At 48.8% G+C, this 21,528-nt stretch overlaps 1 long non-coding RNA gene across 1 annotated transcript in view; it reads right to left on the bottom strand.

Moving 5' to 3' along the window:
• Positions 1-12,771: 12,771 nt before the first annotated feature.
• LOC113485628 overlaps positions 12,772-21,528 on the bottom strand; it is a 31,536-nt gene continuing 22,779 nt past the window's right edge. The window contains exons 6-8 of the long non-coding RNA XR_003399463.1: positions 19,480-19,667; positions 14,894-18,871; positions 12,772-14,776 (exon numbers count right to left, since the gene is read on the bottom strand). This is a non-coding gene — a long non-coding RNA (uncharacterized LOC113485628). The remainder of the gene's footprint in view (positions 14,777-14,893; positions 18,872-19,479; positions 19,668-21,528) is intronic.

The raw sequence follows: 21,528 nt of genomic DNA, 5'->3' as shown, positions 1-21,528 counted from the left end.
CCCTAAAAACAAGGAGGTGGGAACAGGGAAACAGGTAAAAAAAAAAAAAAAAGGAAAAGAAGGATGAGAGATGGCCTTCCTTCGGTGAGACCACCCTTAGAAGAACTACGCGCTGCTGCTCACAGTAACTCTGCCCCTCGCAGGCTGCGTGCTCGAGGACCGGGGGTGTCCAGCGCTACATGCTGCCTGAAATACTCATGTGTTAAAAAAAAACCCCAACTCTTCCTGCAAATGAATATTTATTCCATGAATAATCTTTAATGTCTTCGTAGCTTTCAACACATGTGGGCAAAATGTTTCAAGTTTCTGTGCTTACAATGAAAAATCTAAACCTGACACCTAAATAGGTGGCCTGATTTCAGCTGTATGGAGCACTTTCAATAGAGACATAATTTCCTTCATATAGTTGCCTCTGTAGCATGACAGCATTTTAGCAGCCTCGAGTAACTCAACACAGCAATTTAGGTGATGAAATGAAGTACTGAGATAGCAGGGAGAAATAATAAAGCCAGAACTGGCATTTGGCCAGAAAAATTTTTCTAAAACTCCACTCTCATGCAGAAGTCCTAAGAGATGATCTTATGGCTAAATATGGTCAGGACTTCAGTCCTGCGCCTCATCCAAAACACAGCAACGCTGGTGTTTCCTCTCTTTCCAGATGAAGAGTTGGCGTTGGCGTCCTATTTTTAGTGGTGTGGGTGTAAAATATGTTGGTTAGATTTCACATCGCCTGAGCTCAGCCTGCTCTGCCATGTTGGGTTTCGTGCCCAGACCTAGCGAAGCTCAAGGTCTGAGGTTGACATCATAGGCTCCTGCTTCATGGTCTTTGTCTTGCACGTCAGTGCCTTTTGCATTTGGGGGGAAGAGACAGCTCTCCTGGTCCTTGAGCCTGTAAGTCAAACGTAACGCCCCGTCCTAAGCCACAAGCTGTGTGAAGTAAATAAAAAAAGAGAAAGAGCTTCCAGAGAACTCCCGCAATCAAAGTGCGAGGACCAGCGATGAGGCTGGCGTTCAATCCATTTCAAGGGCCAGCAAGAGCCATAAGGTGCTAGAAATGTCTCAAAACACACCTGGAAACACAAACAGATCCTTCTGCTCATGTTTTGGCATGAGAGCAACAGCTTTCCCATCCCTCTGTGGCACAGACAGCTTTGCTGTGTGCTTGTCTCTGCCCCTTTCTGTGCGAAGGAAGCGGGAGCTCTGTACTGCTGCGGGCTGGGGCTCGGCTCAGCACGGGCTCGTGTTTGTCAGCTGCCTGCAATGGGAGCCGAGAGTTGGGAATGAAGAAGATGAGGGTATATTTGGGGATATCTTGAAATAAAGGAGTGGGATATAGGTAATAATTAGCTGCAAGCTGGAAGGTGAAACATTAAGGAAAGAATACGTGATACCACGCATCAGTAAAGCCATTACTGGCTGCTGGGACCGTGCCCTTCATTTCCTCACAGAGCCCTGCCATGCTCTTGATTTATTTTACAGGAGAGAGGTGTGGAAGGGTTGCAGACTGGACATACATCAGTGCTTCCAGGAGGCCTGACAAGGAGCACTCTGGACCAGGTCAGGGTATTAACTGAAGATGCAGAAGACTTCTGCTCCCTGGGAATGAGCAGCTGAGGGCCAGAGGAATGGGTTTCTATCCACCAGCTCCTGGAGTAGAAAGGGAATTTCTCTCTGACTGCAACAGCAGAGCTGTAGAGCGAACAGACCATTAAAATGTCCTTTCAAAAAATTTTTCACGTCCCATTTATATTTACTGCTGCTTCATTCTGTTGCAAGTCAAAGGCCCATTTGTACCCGATGAAAGGCTTGGGTTAGATCAATTGACTGGAAAAGGCTCTGAGGATCGAAACCTACAATTCCACATGGATAAGTGCTAATCCATCAGTCTGCTGAGCCCAACCAAGGTGCCGCAGGTCTTTCCAGGCACTCAGAGCTGACTCACGTCATGGCTCTTGTGCTTGTTTGGCCCAGAAAAGGATGTTCAGTGCTGGAACTGTAAAAGAGATTCTTATAAGTGAGCTTCTGGGAAAAGGGTTGTGGTCTTTTTTAGCTACTTTTGGCATCTCCACAGATTCGTGGCCTCTATTAATGGGCAAACTTTCCATGGTGACATGAAGGCAGGTTCCCCCCGGTTTTAGTCTCTGAAGTGCATCCTAGGGCATTGCACTGTGCTGATGAAGCGTTGTCTGCTGTATGGAATCAGCTCTGCTCAGGTTTCATAAGGAAACAAAATTTATGTGATTATAATGTGTGTATGAGTGAATGCTGGGCTGTTTGTATCCTGATGTTGCTGAGATGGGAGGAAACCATCCTTGTTCTCCAAAGACCAGGTTCCAAGAGGAGGGGTTAAGAAAAAAAGTGCATGAGGAGCAAAATGTTAATAGAGCAAGGAAAACTGGTTAGCTCGGGACCTGCCTTAGCAGCTCTCAACCCCTGCCTAAAGAAGATACAAGCTTTTACATGGACCCTGATTTTGTGAGGAAATGAGATATCTGTGATGATTACCTGTGTATGAGCGCGTGTTTCTCTCACAGCCCCAACCCTGGTAATTACTGAATTCTGGTGCCAATTTCAACCAAATGGACAGCAGGTAGAAATCCCAAATGTAACAAGTTCCTAAAAGTGTTGTGATAAGAGCTGTGTGCATGTGAGAGAGAGAAACCCTCCATTTATGCCTTCTCCGAGTTCAACCACGATCAGAAAACTTCAGATCTGGGATGAGATGGGACAAAAATTCCCAAGCTGTGGAGAAGCCTTGGTAGCATTCATGCCTACGAGCCACTGCATAGTCCACACAGGAGAAAATGCCTAAGAAGGTGACTCCAGGGTGGCTGATCAGGTGGGAATTGCTCTGAGGTGTTCATCATGTCTTTCTTCCCCATGTGGCTTTTCTGGTGTCTAAGAAGGGGGGAAAGCCCGTCGCAGCCCCAGTGCAATTCAGTTTAAAGTCCATCAACCATGGGGCACGAATCTGTTGGAAACCAGGCTTCATTACTTCCAGCGCTAGCAGGACGACGTGGTTTTTTAATGCTTGAAAGAAAATCGTTCATTTAGCTCTTTCCCCTCGTAATTTCTTTCCTTCCCCAAGACCAAATAAAGTAGAAATGAGATGCCGTGAGAAAGACTGTTCTCAGGGTATTTCAGTCCTTGTAAAAATGGTCTGGTGTGCTGGCTTTTCAGAGGGACAGCAGCCGGGCCAGGGCAGGAGAATCACAAGGACCCACCGGTGCTAATTCGCCTTCGGCTATGAGCCAGGCTGCGTCCCAGGCAGGAGAGGAGAGGTGGAGATGCTCCCTACCTCGGTACAGTGGCAGCCAAGAGCTCTCGATTTAAGAAACAGATGAATATGAACCTCGTTGGAATGCCTTCAAAAATCTGCTAGCACTCTCCTCCCCACCGAAAGCAGAATAAATCCCCTTCGTATTTCAGGCTCCTAGTGAGACCCTGAAATATTATCAGTGCTCTTTGACACTCTACCTGCCCCTCATCCCACCTGGCTTTCCACAAACACATTTCCTCTGCTTTCAGAAAAAAAAACAAAAAACAACCCGTGACACTTCTCTAGCACTAGGGTGATCAAGTCTCCTCCATTTTATATTTGGTATTTTAATAGGGTTTCCTTTTAGACCTTTAATGAGTTTTTATTCCCCTTTGTATATCAGACGCTTCAGTCCGACCGACAGTTTTACTCACCCCATGTGGAGTAATATGAACAGTCAGGACAACCTTTTATTCCTGTGGCAAGGTTTGGTCTGCCAACATTTTTCTTTTGCTCGCAGTCAGGGGGGATGTGTTTTGACCCTTTCCTCACTGCCGTTTCACCCATCTTCCAGCCTTTGAGCAAGGACATTCCCCCCTGTGCAGAGGCAGGAACAAACCCAGCCCTGCTGTCCACGCTCTGAAATGCTTGCAGCTCTGCATCAAGGAAAGAGGGAAAAAAAAAATTGAAACAAAAGCAAATGTGGGCTTTGGCTCATCTGAACAGCTGAGTTTTGTTACTTCAGCCTGAGCCCAGCCTTGCAGGACGTTTTATTACAGTTTGCAGCAGCGGGTCAGGCTGGGGGCTGTCCTCATGCCTCCGGGGAGCTCCTGAGCTGTGGAGGTTTGTGACTGCACTGTGGAGTCTTAATTTGCACAACACACGCGCCGACGAGCAATCGGCTGGAGAACAGGCCAAGCTGGGACTCTGCCCCATTTATTTCTAACATCTCCCAAGCACTGCACAGAGAGAACAAACCTCACCCTGCAAGGTGTGAGGTGACCAGTCTTGTGGTCACACTGCAAGGGCAGTAGGAAAAGATGTGTGCTTGAGCTGCTGGGGGGACGCAGCAGTCCCCATTGGTCCTGGACTGAGTCAGGAGGTGCCCACATCCCATTTTCTTTAGCCACGAGTGGCAAGTGGTCACTGAAGACACGCAGGAGGGTTGTTCAGGACACCTGGATGGAGCTATGAAGGGTTACACATGCCAGGCTGGGTGCTGCACAGGTAAATAGATAAGTAGGTGTCAGCCCTGGCCCCCAGATCCTGCTGGATAGTGACACGATGGGTGACGTGGGATGGCAGGAGCATATGAAGGAGGGGAAAAAGGTGTCACTGTGAGAAATCGAGAACCCAAGCAGGCAGATGGGTATGGAGCAAGCCCCAGCTCCAGGTGATCTTGGGGTACTGGCGTTCTCCAGCCACAGGGATTTGTGGCAACATTTTTCAACGGCAAATTTTGGGGTAGAGAAGATTGATGTGCAAATCTGTGAACACTTTTTAGGATGTTTTGTTCTGCATTTGGGAGCAGGGGACTATCTAGGTGCCTTCTGCTGTCTGCAGGGCAGGCAGAGTGGTTTCAGGCATTTCTTGTGCTTAATTACAGAGGTCCGATGGAGTCGTATAATTTAAAAACATATGCCATTAAAGGTTACATATTAAGCGTGGTCTTGTTTTTTTGATGTTGCAGAAGGCTTATACTCATCTGCTGAGAATTAGGAGGTTATTATTCTGCGGAAGCTAATCCAAATTGCCTGTTATCCATAGGCAGAAAATTAAAGGAATATTTAAGCCCATTCCACAGATTACAAACTTGGTGGCATAGCTCTGCAACCAGTAGTATTAGTATCTTGCATTTGATAGTTGCCAGTAATTTAAGTCAACTGTTTAACATCTGGCATTACTATATAATGTCTGGCTTAAGCTGTAACCTTTTTTTCCCCTTGCTTTTAGAAAAGCTTTTTCTGCTTTGAGAGAATTTTGATTGCTAAAGCCCTTCCCAGGACAGATTTATCCTGTGATTTAACATTTTGTGATGGAGTCTCATTTTGGATCAGTTGAATAATTGGCAGTGACTTTGGTATTAAACTGATTCATGATGTATATCCAAGCCCTTAAATTATTTAACATTATTGTCTTTATAATCGAAGCCCCTTTTTGCCCATTAAAAAGTATTGGAAACAGTCTAGTGATCTGCTTTGATTAAAAATAAAGTGCAGAGGATTGGTAGTGATTAGACATGCTCACCCTCAGCTGAAAGGCACTGCTTGGCTCGGCGCAGCACCAGCACGGGCCGATGGTCCTGGTGGTTCCCGGACAGAGAACATATTCCCTGACCAGCAGTAGCAGATCTGTCCAAGTGATGAACAGGAAAATACACCCATCACCCCGCCAAGCACTGGCAATACCTTTACCTTTTTGCTCACCAAGCAGTGCAGTCCTGCTTGGAGGAGAGCGTGCAGCAGAGCTGTGTGGGTGCAGCAGAGCTGTGTGGGTGCTGCAGCCCTCGCCAAGCCCGTCCGGGATGCTCTTCCCATGATGGTGTCTGACAGCCCTTGCCTCACTGCAGGGTCTCTGCTGTCTTGGAAGCAAACACTGTGCAGAAAATAGTTTTATTCTTTTCAGAAAGCCTTTAACTGCAATCAATAAATCTGGCCAAGAAATGTAGAGACTGCATTAGAGATCTACAGCTCTCATCACCACTGAGGGACTAAGGTAGGGTGAACAAGGTGCTTTGGGTAAAAAGTAACTGTAAATGGGCCAAATCCCATCTCTTTTGAAATTAACGCCACAGCTGCCATTGCCGGAGCCTGGCTGTCACCCGGTGAGCTGATCCCACTGGACCAATGGCCGCCGCGAGTCCCGGGGAGCTGCCGCCACCCGGGAGAGGAAGGCTCGGCGCTGCGGAGCCTCGGCACGCCAAATTAAAAGCTGTCCGTTTCACACTCCACTCTTCCCCGGCCTTTGGCAGGAGCTATGATATAACAGGTTTTGCATAGCTGCTAGACATCTTCCTAATAGTATCCCCTGTGAATTCTAAATTTCAGTCACAGCCTCTAAATTTTCATTAAGAGCAGTCACACAGAGAGAATGATGGATTAGATTTTATTGTTGGAAAATCTCCAGATAAAATTAAAGTGCTTCTTTCTTTTCTGAAACCTTTACCTTTCCCCTGTGGTGCCCTATAAATAAGGTATCAAATAATGTTTATCCTTTTGAATTCTGCAATCTTACATGTTTCATGCTTACTCCTGACCACTTTCCTGCTTCTTCAGAGATGTCACTCTTCAGTTAAAGTCCGGGAACAGACAGGCTACCTCATGGACTTTGCTTTATTGTAAAGCAGCCTGACTTTGTGTCTCAGCAGCATTTAGGAGACTTCACTTAAGCCCAGGTACACGTTTGTAAATACAGTGTTGTCTCCTTCCCTTTCCTGGAAGTCTTTCTTTCATTTCTTTTTTTTTTTTTTTTTTTTTTTTTTTCCCTAGATCTCCATCCTCTCTGCATACATCTCATCTGTCCAGCTTGCAGACAGATGAGACACCATTCGGAATACACCATGATCACGGGGCCCAGGCTGAGGCACTTTCTGCTGGGAACCAGCCGCTGCCTCCAATAGCCAAACCGTGATAAGTGGTATCCGCTCCCCCTGCCCCTGGCCAGCAGATTTTTATAGCAGATGTTGTTTCCTCCTCCAGTGAAAAGTAGAAAAAACAGTATTCTTTTAGGCCAGAGGTCTTAAACAGTTTTAGATGCTTTTAGTCTTCACTTTAACTAAAGAAAGCAAGAGCCCTGCAGGCACTTGGTAGGAAGTGTTCAAGAGCTGGTAATGCTGGCATGATTCATACTGGTGTCAGCTCGTTTAAATTAAATTCCACGGGGATTTATCCAGCAAAGGCTCCGAACAAGTTTTAGACAGCATCTCCCACCCCCACACCTCTCACTTCACAGCATCTTAAATTAATACAGTGCAGAAAGGCCAGGACTGTACCAAGACAAAGGGTTGGCCAAGAGAGGAGCTCTCTGGGCTCCCAAATGGAGGGAAGGGTCCCTGCTTCCCACCACGAGTACAGAGCATCAACAACCATAACCAGGGGAGAGAGAAAAGCAGTTTTTCCACTGAAGCAACACGTCAGCATTGTCAGTGGGGTTCACTGTGTCTTGAACTGGACTCAGGGTCCCACAGCGGGACTCAGCCCTGGCGGGGGTGTCCGTGACTGACCGTAGCTGAGCTCAAAGGATGTGCCTTGCCCTTGGCAGGGCTGCAGCCAGCAGCAGGGCTTCCCCAGCCCAGAAGGCTACGGCTGGCCCCAGCAGCACTGCCCAAGCAGGTCACTCCCGGGGCTCTTGCAAACCAGCAGTAGATTGCATGTCCAGGCTGGCCCAGAGCCTCAGAGCAGGGTCAAGGCTCCCTTGCCAGCCTCCCAGGGCCTCTCCTGCTGCTGTTTCCCCATGGCACAAGCTGTTAGGATGGGCTGGTAGGTCATTCCCACCATTTCAGTACATTTCCCTCTTGATTTACTTGGATAAGAAGATAAGCCACACTGCCAGAGAGCCAAGCCAGTTCCTTGTCTCAAAGGCCCTCCAATGTGGGTACATGGATCTGCCAGGGCTCAGCTCCTTCAATGTCCTTCCTCTCTACACAGAGAAGGTGGAAGGCATTCTAAAAGGAACAAATTGCCCTTCTTCTCCTTATAATGTCTTCCACCAGAAGCACGCGAGGGAGCTATCAGCACAGGTGATCATTAAAATCATCAGTGTGACCCGTTTGTACCAGCGGGGCATCAGGCCCTTGGGTTTAGCTCGTTTTGATTAGCCACTACTGACCGAGAGGCTGGTTAGCAGAGTAAGGACCCCAGGCTGAGCCTGCCAGCACCTATGGCAATTGTCTCTGTAACTATTTTCCTTTGTAAAAAAGCTTCTCAGAACTCTTCTCGCACTGGTGGAAAAATCATATCTCGGCCGGGAAACAAACAGAAAAGGATCCGAGTCTCATCCTCTGTGCTGCATTTTAATGTCATCCCAAAGGAAGCGGCACTCCTTTGGCCACTTGCAGCAAAGAAAAGAAAACTTGCCGAGTTTATTGGCTACTTTTATTGGTTTGTCTGTGCCACATTTCGCAGGCAGCTGTGCCAAGAAAACACCGTGGCTTTCCAAAGATGAGGCCTCAGAGAAGCAGAGGTAAGCCCAGGAGAAGAGTGAAAAGCTGGAAAGAGGAACCTTGTAAATTTGGTACCAGTAAGAATGGAGGGATGCCAAAGCTGACCGAAATCTGCCATGAAACGAATCAGATCGCAGCCTTCCCTTCCCTGCGCAGAAGTCACGACGCCCACAGCTGGGAGAGCGGCCAGTGTTATTTTTGGGCAAGATTTATGCAAGTTTGAAGCAGAGTTTCAGTGAAAAGGAAACGAGGGGGAGAGATGGAGGTTTCTTTTTAACAGAGATGTTGGAAACACGTGGGAGTCATGAGCAAAGAGTTAGAGCACCTACTCTGGGGTTGAATACCTCTGGGCTGGGAAGATTGGGAACAGACCCCTGCAGACCAAACACGGTGGTCCCCCAGTAGCTCCTGAGCCACAGTGACACAGCTGAGGAACAGCTAAACTGGGCTCCCCACCAGACCCATGCCCAGGACCTCCCCCTTGCCCCAGGTCCCACTGCATGTGCTGGGTGCAGGATCATAAGGCCACGGTCCTAAAGTGCAAAACCAATTTAGCTGAGCCAAGGAAGCAGGATTGCTTTGGCCGCCACCTAAAAGGCCAATCTCCACGGCCCCGCTGTGGGATGGGGGAGAGCAAAGGGCACAGGGAAGCACAGAACCTTTAACTCCATTTCATTTGGGAGGGAGGTGTTGACATTTTAAATGCCATGAATGATAGATAATTGGCAGTGTCTTGGATTCATGAAGTCACTGAAAAGCAAAAAAAAAAAAAAAATCCCTTTTTTGATGCCTGGGGTAATAATCCAGTATTGGGTTATAAGTGACTCAAGCAAGGACCGTGCGATGGCAGGGCACACGCGGATCTGGGAAGCGTGCCCGCAGGCCAGCACGCTCGGCAGGGTGTTTTGCAAGGATCAGCTGGACACCATCCTACCCTCGTGCTGCTGGTGAAGTCATCGTGGCTTTGTGCTCCCCTCCTCGTACCACTCCCGAGGGGACAGGGTAGAGTAGCTGTAGCTCAGCACGTCAGGCAAAAAAAATCGTCTTCTTGCCTTCCGCCTCTCGCAGGCACTTGGAGGACAGGTTTGCTCTGCCCAGGTTGAGCTCTTCACCTCCTGCCCTGTGCCAAATACACACAGAGTTGAGCACTGAGTCGAGAGCAGCTGGAAGAGTTTTCTCATGGATGAACATGTGCAAGTAGGTCCTTCTGGCTGCCGATGACCCCCAGGTAGGAACACCAGCGGTACCGCAGCTCTGGTGTGCACTGCGAAGGTGGGATGTCTTACGATAAGAAGGAAGCACTTTCTTTTTACTCCCTGGTTGTTCCCAGTTTTTGCATCTGTTGGGCACTGTGCCTCTTAAAAAGAGTGAACCAGCTGCTGCTCCCTGGAAATCTGGAGTCTGTGTGGGTATGGCCACCTCTGTATCCATGTGGCTCCATACATCAAAACAGCCTCATGCAGGGGCTCAGTCACTCTGAAACCATCCCATGCTTATGGAAAGGGACCCAAAGCTGACAATTTCAGAGGCTTTGTCCACCAATTCTATCACCTGGACCCTCAGGACAGCAGCCTAGCATGATGTCAGTTCACCAGCATCAATGCGCTGGGGCTGGTGTGGACCCTGCCATTGCAGCGCTGGGCCCAAAGGACCTGTGTACCCCCCACACCCCCTCCATCATCAGCTTGGGTCCTATGCCTGCCCGCACAATGCCATGGCCAGAGGACCCCAAGGAAATGCCATCCCTGTGCAGGGAGGTGTTGGGAGCCACAGGAGTCTGGTGGTCCCTTCTGGGAGCAGGACATGCAGGGTCACAGTAAAAGTCCCAAGAAATTAAAACCCTGGGGATTATGGAGGAATCTGTATGATGTTTTGCCACTATACCTTAACTTTTTCTTTCTCTGGCCAATTCTAATCTTGGGCATGCTCAGATAAGCCTCAAGACATTACAGTGAAAGAAACAGGTAGCTCAAAGGACACGTGTGGCCTTATCTTCTCCATGCATTCATTTGAATAAATCTGTTCCAAAGGTACTTTACATAAACCCATTGAAGGACAAACCCCAGCTCACCTCTAGGGAGTTCGTGTTATCAGCAAAGTCTTCAGGAGACTTTTAACTGGCTCACAAGGGCACCGGCCTTGCCCTTAGGAAAAGGCACTGAAAGTCAAAACACCAGGATGCTGTTCCACTCGTACTCTCCCAAACCACCCCTCCTCCTGTGCTCGGCTTTCCTATTCATAAAATTCAAGTAATTAATACTGAGTAACTGTGGTGGGATTTTACAAGTCTGTTATTTACTGAGATGGGGAGGTTTAACCTGGAGAACATCACATGAAAGCGGTTGTGAGTGCAAAGCTTTAAGAACATTTTTATCAAGTTGAAACTAAATGGTTTGCGGCAATAAGGAAGTGATCTTCAGGAAAAACCACCAAATAGAAGTTTTTCCTAGATTATTAGCCAGAGCAGATATATTGTTGTTTTAGTATCAAGATGTGTATGAACAAAGACCAAAACTCAACCACATATCCATATATCACTAAGAATAAATATCTTTGCTAGGGAACTCATTATGGAATTTTGGAAAGAAAACCCTTTTGAGGAAAACCATCCCAAAAATGTACTTCTAACTTTTTTTTTTCTCTTTATCCAAAATAAGGTTCCGATTTTTACTAACGACAATAATGTTAAAAAAGATCTGGATTAACTCGAAAGCTGTTTCACTTTCACTCCATTTCTTTTGCCCCTCCACAGGGAAATCCTCCATGCACGGTTTCCACATGTTAATGAACAACAGTCCTTTCTCTGTACCTTTTAGGGCCTGATTCACCATGATCATCCATAAATATTACTTTTAAAACTTTCCTGAGGAACTCCCAGGGGGCCGTGAGAGCAGCCGATGTCAGGAAATGTCAGATATTTCTCCCTCTCCTCCTTGAGACTCTGGTAGCGTAGTTGGAAAAGAACAGATGCGTTAAATGCTCAGAGATTTACAGCACCCCCCACACACGGGGACCATAAAACGACAATTTGTTCAATTTCAAAAGCAGACCTCTGCCCGTTGCAAGACCTTTCATCACTGTTTATAAAGCTGGGCTTAAAAAGCCTGGGATCTTTTATGATAAAATGGACACAAAGTTCATTTTTCAACTGTTGAAATGCCTAAAAAATGGAGTTGTGTGCAGCTGGAGGGGGGAGGGAGGCAACCCCTCGCCGGCCAGATCCTGCCCTGGGCTTGCTCCTCTCTTGGGTATCTATCCCATAGTGGGTAGGTTTAAGGTAACGGGGCCAGGAGGGGCTGTAAACCCTGGTTTAGCAGATCAGATGCCATACAAGGTCTGCTCCCAGATTCTCTACGTGAACCTCAGGTGACCACTGATGGACCTCGTACCTGTTCCCGACCTCCAGCGGTCACTGGGATGGTAACACTCCACTCATGACCAAGAAACGGTTTGGTGTCACAACATGACATCCCGTCCATCAAAACCGGGCCTTGATGAAGGTGTTTGCACAAACACCTGAAGACCAAAATTACCGTCTTGCCTCTTTTTCTTGACCTAGTTCCCTCATCATCGAGATTAGCCTCCAGGTAGGCAGGATGCAACACCTCCGTCAAGAGCCCGACACATCACCAGCCACAGAGCAAGAAATTTTGGCATTTGACCCAGATGGTTTTGTCACCTCCACAGAGCCCACAAGTGTTTAGTTTTGGCCTCAGACCCAAGGCAGCCCCAAAGTGAAGCACTGGATCACCCCACCTCCCTACCACAGACCTGTGATCTCTGCAGTGTTGATTTGGCTCCAAATGCTGGGTTGGGTCCTCCTCTGGCATCCCAGCCCTGGAAACCAAGTGAGGAGTGAAGCAACGTTACCCATGTAATGGATGAATAAGAGCAGAGTTCTTCATTTACTGCTTAAGTAGTCTGAAGTGATTGTAATGCAGCCAGATTTATTTCTTATATACAGTGGTGGACTTATTAAACTTCCAAAGGAGCTCTTTAAGCTGTCATTTGGGGTTTAATTGCTGAATATAACTACCTGCTTCTAAAAGGCTGCCATGAAACAGCCCTCCTTCCATGCACTGTCTTCTGCTCAGAAAGAGAAGATCCCCCCCCAAGCACAAAGGGTTAAAGCTTTGGCCTGCCTAGTCCAGTCCACCCCCTCCTCCCCCAGTTTGAAAATAGTAGAAAGGAAAGGATTAGAGGGGAGAGATTTATGGACTAGCCCATCACGGAGCTTCAGTTCGCACTTTGATGATGGGGGAACAGCCCCGCTCTAACAAAGGGGCTGTAAAGCATGCCCACCAGTAAACTATCTACTGGGGGGAGCCAAATCCCTCCTCGGATTATTAAGGGCTCTGCAAGTCCTTGGAAAGAAAGGCTGCACCTTTTTTATTGCCGTGTTATTAATAAAGAGCTGGTGAAATACTTACTGCTGCTCCGTAAATCTTCCAAGGGCAGGAGTAGGTTGCAGACGTTTGGGCTGGAAGGAAACGGAGGGACCGTGGGGCTTGACCTACATCCCCCATCCCAGCCGCGGCGAGTGTCTCTGAAGCAGGGACGCGGCAGGAGAGGAGGTCCATGTCCTGAAGTCCCCCGAGATGTCCTCCGGCTGCTCCGCCCCCAAGGTGCTGCAGCAGAAGCAGGGAGAGGTCCCCAGCCCCGAGTCACAGCTGGGTTGGTGGGATGGTCCCACGCTGCTCTTCCCACCAGCCCGGGGGTCTCTGAATCTGTCCCAAGGGCTGGGGAGCAACAGGGGCTGTGGGGACGGATCCTGGAGATGCAAAGCCACCTTGCCAAGGTCCCACAAGAAACCAGCACTGTAATTCTTTGCTGTAACTTCCATTTAACTCCATGCAACTCTTAACACCTTCGGGTGTAGTAATTCCTTAATCTCACAATAGCTCACCAACAAGGAAGGACCAAATGACTTTTTAAAACATTTTTTTGCTCTTCCACATTTATTTTTTTTTTTAGCAGGGGAGGAATTAATGAAAAACCAGAAGTACCACATTTAAAGTGAAAGAAGGCAAAAAAAAAGTCTGATGGCAACAAGCAGCTGGTGTTGAATACGGGCTCAACTCAAAGTATCATCCATCAGATCTGGATTTACAGGGGAGGCTGAGAGGAGGGAATAGCTCGTGCTTTTGCATGGTTACCTAGCTCACAACCTGAGAAGGGCCGGACACCCAGGACCTGTGTCCCATGCAATGAAACGCATTTTCTCTCCCATACATACATCCTATTCTGAGACAGCCATGAAACCCCTGCTAGCTCAAAGGCAACCACAGTAGCGCTGGGAGAACATCACCCATCCCCTTGCTCTCTGCAGGGCTCAGCTTCCCCCACACCAGCACCTGTTTGGAACAAGCATCCTCAAAAAACCCGCCTGGAGTGATGAGACCTGGGGGAGTTGGCTGTGCTTTAGAAAAGAAAAAATAAACAAACCCTCATGACTACCAAAAAAGTCCAACCCACAACAACAACAAAAAGTTTCCTTCCTAATTTCAGCTTCTGGTCATAAAATTTTACTTTCATGTAACAGCATGAAATCTGCACAACTGGAGCGGGGGTTTTTAATAAAAGGCAGAGTTGATGTAATATCTGAGCCAAGGTGTTTTTATAAGCCAGAAGAAGAGAGACAGAAACACAAGGAAAATAATTTTCTTTAATTCCTTCCAGAAAGGAATTTTATTTAGATTTCCTTTAACCATGCTGAAATTCTTCTTCCTCTTGCTGCATGGGTTTTCCTCCTTAAAAGCTGTCCCCCTTAACCTGTGCATTAATGCCAGCAAATCCAAGCCACTTGTTTGATTTTGCAAAAGATGAACAGAGCAATTTTTAGCATGCATTGGACTCCACCTTGCCCCAAAGCCCAAACCACCATGGACCCTAGCCTTGGAGGAAGGTGCCAAGTGTCTTGCACCCAGGATAATGCTCCTTTTCCAACACCTGTGAGGATGGAGGGAGAGCGCTTCCCCATGTCCCAGACTATGAGGTCTGAGAAGAGAATAATGTCTGCTAAAGGGCCAGAAACAGCTCTCAGCTCAGTGAAAAATGACTTCCAAATGCCCCCTGCTCTGGGGATTTTATAAGGGAAGATGGATCTTTCTATCTGTTTTCCTTTCTTCTTCATTTTTCAACTCTTGACCTACACTGTGAGCAGAAACCTCCCGGGTGTGAGCCTTCAGCAGAGGAAATGCTTCCTCCAGTTCATTTGTCTTCGGTGGTCTGCGCAGCTGAAGAGACGCATGTGGCTGAGGAGATGCTGTTCCCAACCCTGCCCATCCTGCCTCCTCTGCCCTGGGTGCTGGAGGGTTGGATTTGCAGGGACGGTACCGGCCATCCCTCACCTGGCCCTTTGCAACAAGAAAAACAAGAGTCAGAGCAGTGTTGTCCCCACTTTTGGGCAGTCAAGCAGCCCAGGACAAAGAGAGGCGGACCTGTTTAAAAAAATAAGACGTTTTGGTATTTACCTGGGCATGAAGGATGGGACTGTAGAGCTGGGAAGGGTATTGCTGGGCACAACCTCCCAGACACCGTGGGTCCCAGGAGAGCTGCTCTGGTTAACTCACGCAGCCACACCAGTTCAAAGCATCCCTTCTCACAGGTCAGAGCATGACATGAGTCACAGATTTCAGACACAGATTTCAAATGCCTTAAAACCTGTGATTCCCAACTCAAAGGTTCAAGGGCAACATATTGCCACAAGATGTTCTTGCTTCCGACATCACTCATGGCCATTGGAAACCACCATGGAAAGGATGGCGTGGTTTGCAGCACTCTGCCTGGGAGATAATCCAGACTGGATGATGGGAGCCAGTGCCTAAAGGTTTCTGGATGAACAACTTTCTGCTTAGCGCATTATTTATAATTAAGGTGGAAATAACGAAAATGGGAGGATCTATGTAATGCAGACCTATGGGAGTTTATTTGTTGCATCTTAGCCCCATACACACATTGCCCTGGATGTGGTCCACCTCCAGGCACAGAGGAAAGCTGGAGAGGAAGGAAGGGGAAGAAGGAGTGAAAAGGAGGGTGCCCAGGCTCCACCAGCTCAGCCCTTCCTCTCTCTTAGTTTGAATATGGTGTCCTTATTTTCTTACTGTTTTTCAGAGTGTCTCAAGCATGACCGTGACGGGGACCTCTCCCCGGTGTCCAGCAGAGCCGTTCTGTGCAGGCAGCCCAGGCGTTTCGCATGGCAAAGGGGAAGCAACTGATCTCCAGGAAAGCCATTTATCAGCAGCTGGTGACCTGTGGAGCTGAAACCCTGGCTGCACTTGTTCCTGAGCCATGCTGCGGAGCTGAGGGCATGAGCAGGGGGAAGCACGGATGTCAGCAGCGCGGCCACCGACAGCAAGATGGACGATACCTCAGGACAGGGCTCGTGCACCTCTGGCTCTTTGGTGCACATACAGTGTGACTGCCAAGCTGGATGTGGAAGGGAAGAGGCTGGAGGCAGCAGTTCCCATCCTCACCCCAAATCACCTTCATGGGAATACGGAGGTGAGGCTGGACTACATCCTTCAAATCTGGCACTTGGGCTGGCAGCTCTCTGTCCCTCCTCAACTGGAAGATAAGCAGAAATGTCCTTGCAAGGTTTTCTCCTTTATCACAGTTGCCAAGAGGTTGCATGAGATGGGGGTTTAGCTAAGCCCACAAAATGGGATTCCCACAGCCAGGAAGAGGGGCAGAACCTGAGGACCCTGTTAGATTTCAGTGCCACGGTGTCTGTCTTGGATTTTGCTGTCCATTTAAGAAGTAGAAGATCTTAGTCCCAAGTTTACAAGCTGGGCCTGTCTCCTTAGAAAAAGAAAATTCCACCAAAGAATTTTTATAGGACAATTTGTTGCTCTCTGTGAAGGCTTGAGAAAGCCAAACTGCAGGGCCTGCAGAGCTGCAGCTCTGGTGTGGAAATGGATATGGCAGTGTCCCGCCTGCTCTCTCCCTCTTTCAGCAAGAAGTTTCCCTTTGGTTTACAGCAGCCCATGCTCCAGGGGAAAAAACAACAACTGCTGCTGTTATTCTTTATGAAGGCAGTGAGAGGGCTGAATAAAAGAGGCTGCATCCAAAGCACAATATGAGATGAAAAAGACATCCAAGCTCCATGGCGCTAGATAAAACAAAGCACACACAAAAAGAATCAAATGCTGAAATATGTATTTCTTGTGGGTATGAATAGAACTGTCTATGTTTGCCTTGGAGACAGGGGGAAGGAGGCCAAACGGTTTAATCTCAGCAGGTATTGCTTTTCAGTACAGAGACATCGAGCAATTTAAAGACCTCCTGCCAGGCCGTTTCAGCAGTCGCACAGCCCCGCTCTCTCTGAGCGGCTCAGCACTGGCCCATGGAAAGGTCACCTCCACTCTCCAGCCCATGGACAGGTAGATGCTCGCACACCTCTTGCCCTACCACAGATGTTGTCAGTAAGAAATGCTGAACAAGTTCAAGGTAGCAAATCAGCCATCTCCATGAGCTTTATCCAGCCTTCGCCCCGCTCTCCCCAGCTGGGCTGCCATCACCGGGCTGTGCCAGACCATCTGGTGTGTCCTCACTTCTCTGAACTCCAGGGCTTTGGACGGGAGGGTAGGCAAGTGGGATTTGTTCTGGTAGGCTGTAAAATGCTGGAGCTGGAGAGCAAATAGCTGTTACCACTGGATCTCTAGGAGTCCCATAAGGACGTGTGGGAGCCAAGATCTGCAGATTTATGTCTTCATAAAGCCACAAAACAAACACAAAAAAGAGCTGGGTTTTCACTCTTGACAGAAGTTGATATGGACATGATAAAAAAGATGAAGTGCTCCTATTTTTTTAAAAAATCAAATTAAAAGAGAATTATTTCCAGGCTTGGAAATCCAGTGATGCTACTGCCATCCTGGTTTCATCCTCCGAATGACCTCGCTCACTGCCATCCCGGGCCTGTGCTTGAGCACATTTCTCTTCATGGCTCCAGTCTTGCCCCACAAGCGTGAGCCAGCACCCCTGGCCCCAGGAAGCACTCGAGCAGTCTGCAGGCAGTGCCACGAAGTCGCACAGTGCCTCATCTGCTTCGAAGGCAGGAGGGACCCATCTGTCACAGTGTGATGAGCGGGTCTGGAGGAGCAGCGCCAGGTCCCAGAGGTGATGAGTGAGCATGGCCGATCGCTCAAAGAGGTGAAGGCAGAAGGTCTCCAGGTGTGAGGGTGGGGGAGCAGGTGCCCTGCAAATGTTTTCCTTGTATTTGCTGAGAAACTGTGATGAGCTGATCTGAGAAGAGCTGCTCGCTGGCAGGTTAGGCATGGCAGTAATTCTGCTATGCTGTGTCCCTGCAGAAGGTGCATGGTTGGATGAGTTCACCCTCACCCTGGATCACATTACCTTCTCCCCTGTCTCTGAGCAGCCCATCCATGTGCAGAAATTCGGTGCCCAACAGTGATGGAGAGCAGAGGCAGCTGATGAATGATGTTAAGCACGCGGGGAGGTGGGAGATGTTTCCTGGATAATCTGTTCCTCCTGAGTGAGGCTAGACTTGCTCCAGCATCTCCTCTCTCGTGCTCTGGGCCAGTCCGTTACCCAACCTTGTTGCTGTTCATCTCTGTTGAGAAGCCAGGTGGTCTGAGGAACACCCCCATCCTCCCTGGGCATGTTGCCTCAAGTACCACCCACTGGTTCCCTCATGCTCTGAGGATGAAAATATGGTTTTAATAATGTGTCCATAAATCATTCTGTCCATAGCAGCGGTGCTGGGAACAGGCCCAAACTTCCCAGTGCAGGAAAGCCTACACAGTCAACCCCAGTGCTGGTGCTGCAAATGGTGGCCCCTGTCAGCCCAGGGCATGAAGGTGGCCACCAACGAGACGCAAAGGCAGTGGCCACTGCCGGGTGCAACCCACCCTCCAGGAAAGCAGGGGTGGGATTCAGGGCCCTAAACAGAGCTGCCTGGTGCTGTGTGAGATGCTCTGGGGTCTCAGAGCAAACCATGGGCCTGCCAGGATCCATAGGAGACCTGAGCCTGCTGGAGGAGCAGCTGGAGGCCAGGTCTGGTCCTGCCTAAATGGCACCAGGCACCTAAAATGTGCCCAAGGTCTTGACATGGACCTGGGCCTTGGCCGTGGCATCAGTTATAAACACCACACAAGGATCACCCTGCAGTGAATCTACCTGTGCATCCTCAGCCATCACCTGCCCCGTGCTCACAGGCGTCTGGGAAGGGTCAGCGCTGTTATAATCCCTCTACACAGAGTACACAGAGAAGAAGGAACCCAGGTATGCTCCTGGGGGTCTGGGCTGTCTGCGGGCTGCCAGAGTGCTGCACCGACAGCGTCTGCAGCTTGGACGCATCTTCTCTCCGTTTGCAAGACACTGGGACAATGCTGCTTTCTCAGCAGCAGCAAGAGCCATAGCAGAGATGCTGGTTAGCGGAGACGCCACGTGTTACCTGTGGTGGCAGTAGAAACACTTACACAGAAGGCTGCCTAAAAAGAAATGTCATGTCAAAACAACTGCATCAACATGCATCTTTTATAGCCCTCCCTAGATTTTTGTCACGGATTTCCCCCAACGGAGTCATGCTGGCCTCTGACAGATACAGGATACGTCTCATGACAGATTGCTTGTTTTAAAGGTATCCTGTTCTCCAGCTCTAATAAATTGGGAAGCTCATTTGCAGCCTTGAAAGCCGTTAGCCAGCAATTCTCCGGGTCTGCACAGAGTTTGCAGCCTGTCAGCCTCCCCTGTCCCCAAGCATCCATCACTCTCACACTTCCCTCCTGCACTGACGCTGAAATAACAAGCGAGATCCTGCCCCGGTGCAAAGCACGTACCCTTGGCTGTACTGCAGGACAGTTCCCCAGCAAATAAACTGGCTGGGATAACTTTCTGCCTGATCTCACGATGGATAATTTCAGATTTTGAGCATGGGTTGGGCTCAGGGCAAGGGCTTCTATGAAGAACAACACCCCATCACTGCTGCCCAGACATTCCCATTCAGTCTGTTCTTGCCATCACCTCCTTGCACACAGCAGCGATGGGATATTCTAGCAAGAAAAGTTAAAAAAAAAAAAATCACAGAAAAGACATATACCTGTGCCACAGTTTTGGAGCACAAGGCCTGTTTGCTGCCCATACAGACATCTAAAAGGAAGAAATCATTAAATCATTCCCAGATCGAAGGGTTTGACTCGTCCCAGCCTGTTTCTTTGTCTCTGGCGTGCAGAGGAGTGACGGGAAAAGCAGCTGGCCCGGCGCAGGGTCTTCGCAGTGAGACTTCGCCTGATATCAAGGCAACAAGAGGAGTTTTCACCTGACGCTGGAAACAATGCCATCCATAGAAGCCTACATTGTTACCTTGACATTTGGAAGCAATTACCTGCATGTTATGTAAAACTTTTATTAAACGACTGGAGAAATTCGGTAATGTGTTAATCATCGGTTGAATGACATCTGCTTAATACCAAAGATTTTTGAACTGCAGGAGAAGGGTTCAGCAGTTCAGAATGATTACCAAAACATATTGCTCCTTTTTTCGTTCTCCTACGTGTTAATTTTTCAGATTTATTATCTTAGGCTCCTGCGTCTAGTATTTTCACTACATGTCAACATCTGTTATATCTCTGCATTTCGCAGCTCTTTAGTCTTTGCCCCATGAAGCCTCAGGCACTCAGATGAGAGACGCAGCCAGCTCTAACCCAGGGCTTATGCAATTTTCCAAACTAATCCAAAGGACAATTACCAGGGAAATCTGGCTTGCGGAGGCATTTCTGGCATCAAAAAAAGGATCGGTAGATGGACTCAAACCCAAAGAAACCAGGCAGGTTTAGAGACAAACTTGGCTGTCGGGACAAGACTTGGAAAGTCTGGGGTGCTGCGAGTCTGCTGCTCTTTGAGAAACATGTGGTGGGTGAAAATGTGTCATGGAAAGATGCTCGGTTCCTTCCCACTCCTGGAGTCACTCTGTTCATACAGCAAGCCGTAAAATCCTCTGGGGATGCTCATCCTTTTGAAATGCAGAGCAAGGAAAGGAGGGATGTTCTGCACGAGCCTTTGCAGCTGAGGGGGTCTGGTTGTGGAGACGTCCATGGAGATCTGGGACCTGGCTGGGACCTCGGGCTGGGCAGAGGCGGGGGACTGGGCCCTGCACAGAATAAACTCAAGAGTCTGTTAGGGCTGGGATTCATCCTGCTTTTTCTTTTTTTTGGGGGAAGGGTGAGGCTTACAAATACAGTGTTTCTCTGTTGGTAAAATCTTTGCCCTCACGCCCCCACTCCTGCCTCTCCTGTGACTGTGTTTGCTGGCAGACACATGAGAAAATCCCCGCTGAAGCCAAGGTCTGTGGCGATGATGCAGGCAGGAGCCTCACTGCCTGCTGCCCTGCAAAAGCAGCTCTTACCCCACGGGAAACCATCTGCCAGCTCCTCCACGGGGCACCCCTGCTGGGGGCCAGTGGGGGTCCCGTCAGCTCCTGCAGACAATGTGCTGAGGTTGTTGTAGGACGTTCAACGTGGCCGTTCCTGCAGAGAAGGTGCTGAGGCTGCTGGAGGACATTCAGTGCAGACACTTCTGCACTCTACCGGCGATGGAGGCTCCCATTTGGGTACTCTCTTTGCTGGGTGAAAGCTGCTGGCCCCAAGTGGCAACGCATTGCCCCCCACCCCAGGGACCAGCACCTGGCGCTGCCGGATGGGTGCAGAAACAGGCAGCTGCCCAACGGCCCACAAAACTCTCCTAAAGCCACGAGGAGAAATACAGAGCATGCTGCCGGGCTTGTATTGGGCTTAAATAGTGCACTGGCCCTGCACGATGAATTTCAGCCTGTATATATTAAATATCTGGTGAATGTGGACAGCTGAGCCCGAGCGGTTGCTGCAGGATGGGTTCGGGAGCAGTGGGAAGCAAAGCTGAGCCACCCCTCCTGGGGCATCAGTCAATGGAGCTGTGATGGAGAAAGTTCACCCTAACATGACTTACTAGAAAATCTTTTTGCAGGTAATTTCCATGCACTGCCCTGGATCATGTTCCAGAAGAAACTCACATTATATACGAGCCAAATGCTTTCTACTCCCAGCCGTCAAGCCAGGTTTCTAATTTATGCTTTTTTTATTATTTTGTTCCCTCACCCGTGATCTGCCCCCCC

This window comes from Athene cunicularia (genome assembly GCF_003259725.1).
Source record: "Athene cunicularia isolate RWA chromosome 14 unlocalized genomic scaffold, athCun1 chr14_part1, whole genome shotgun sequence".
Classification (NCBI taxonomy): domain Eukaryota; kingdom Metazoa; phylum Chordata; class Aves; order Strigiformes; family Strigidae; genus Athene; species Athene cunicularia.
The sequence above is the reverse complement of the archived record's forward strand: the minus strand, read 5'-3'. Positions and strand labels throughout refer to the sequence as shown.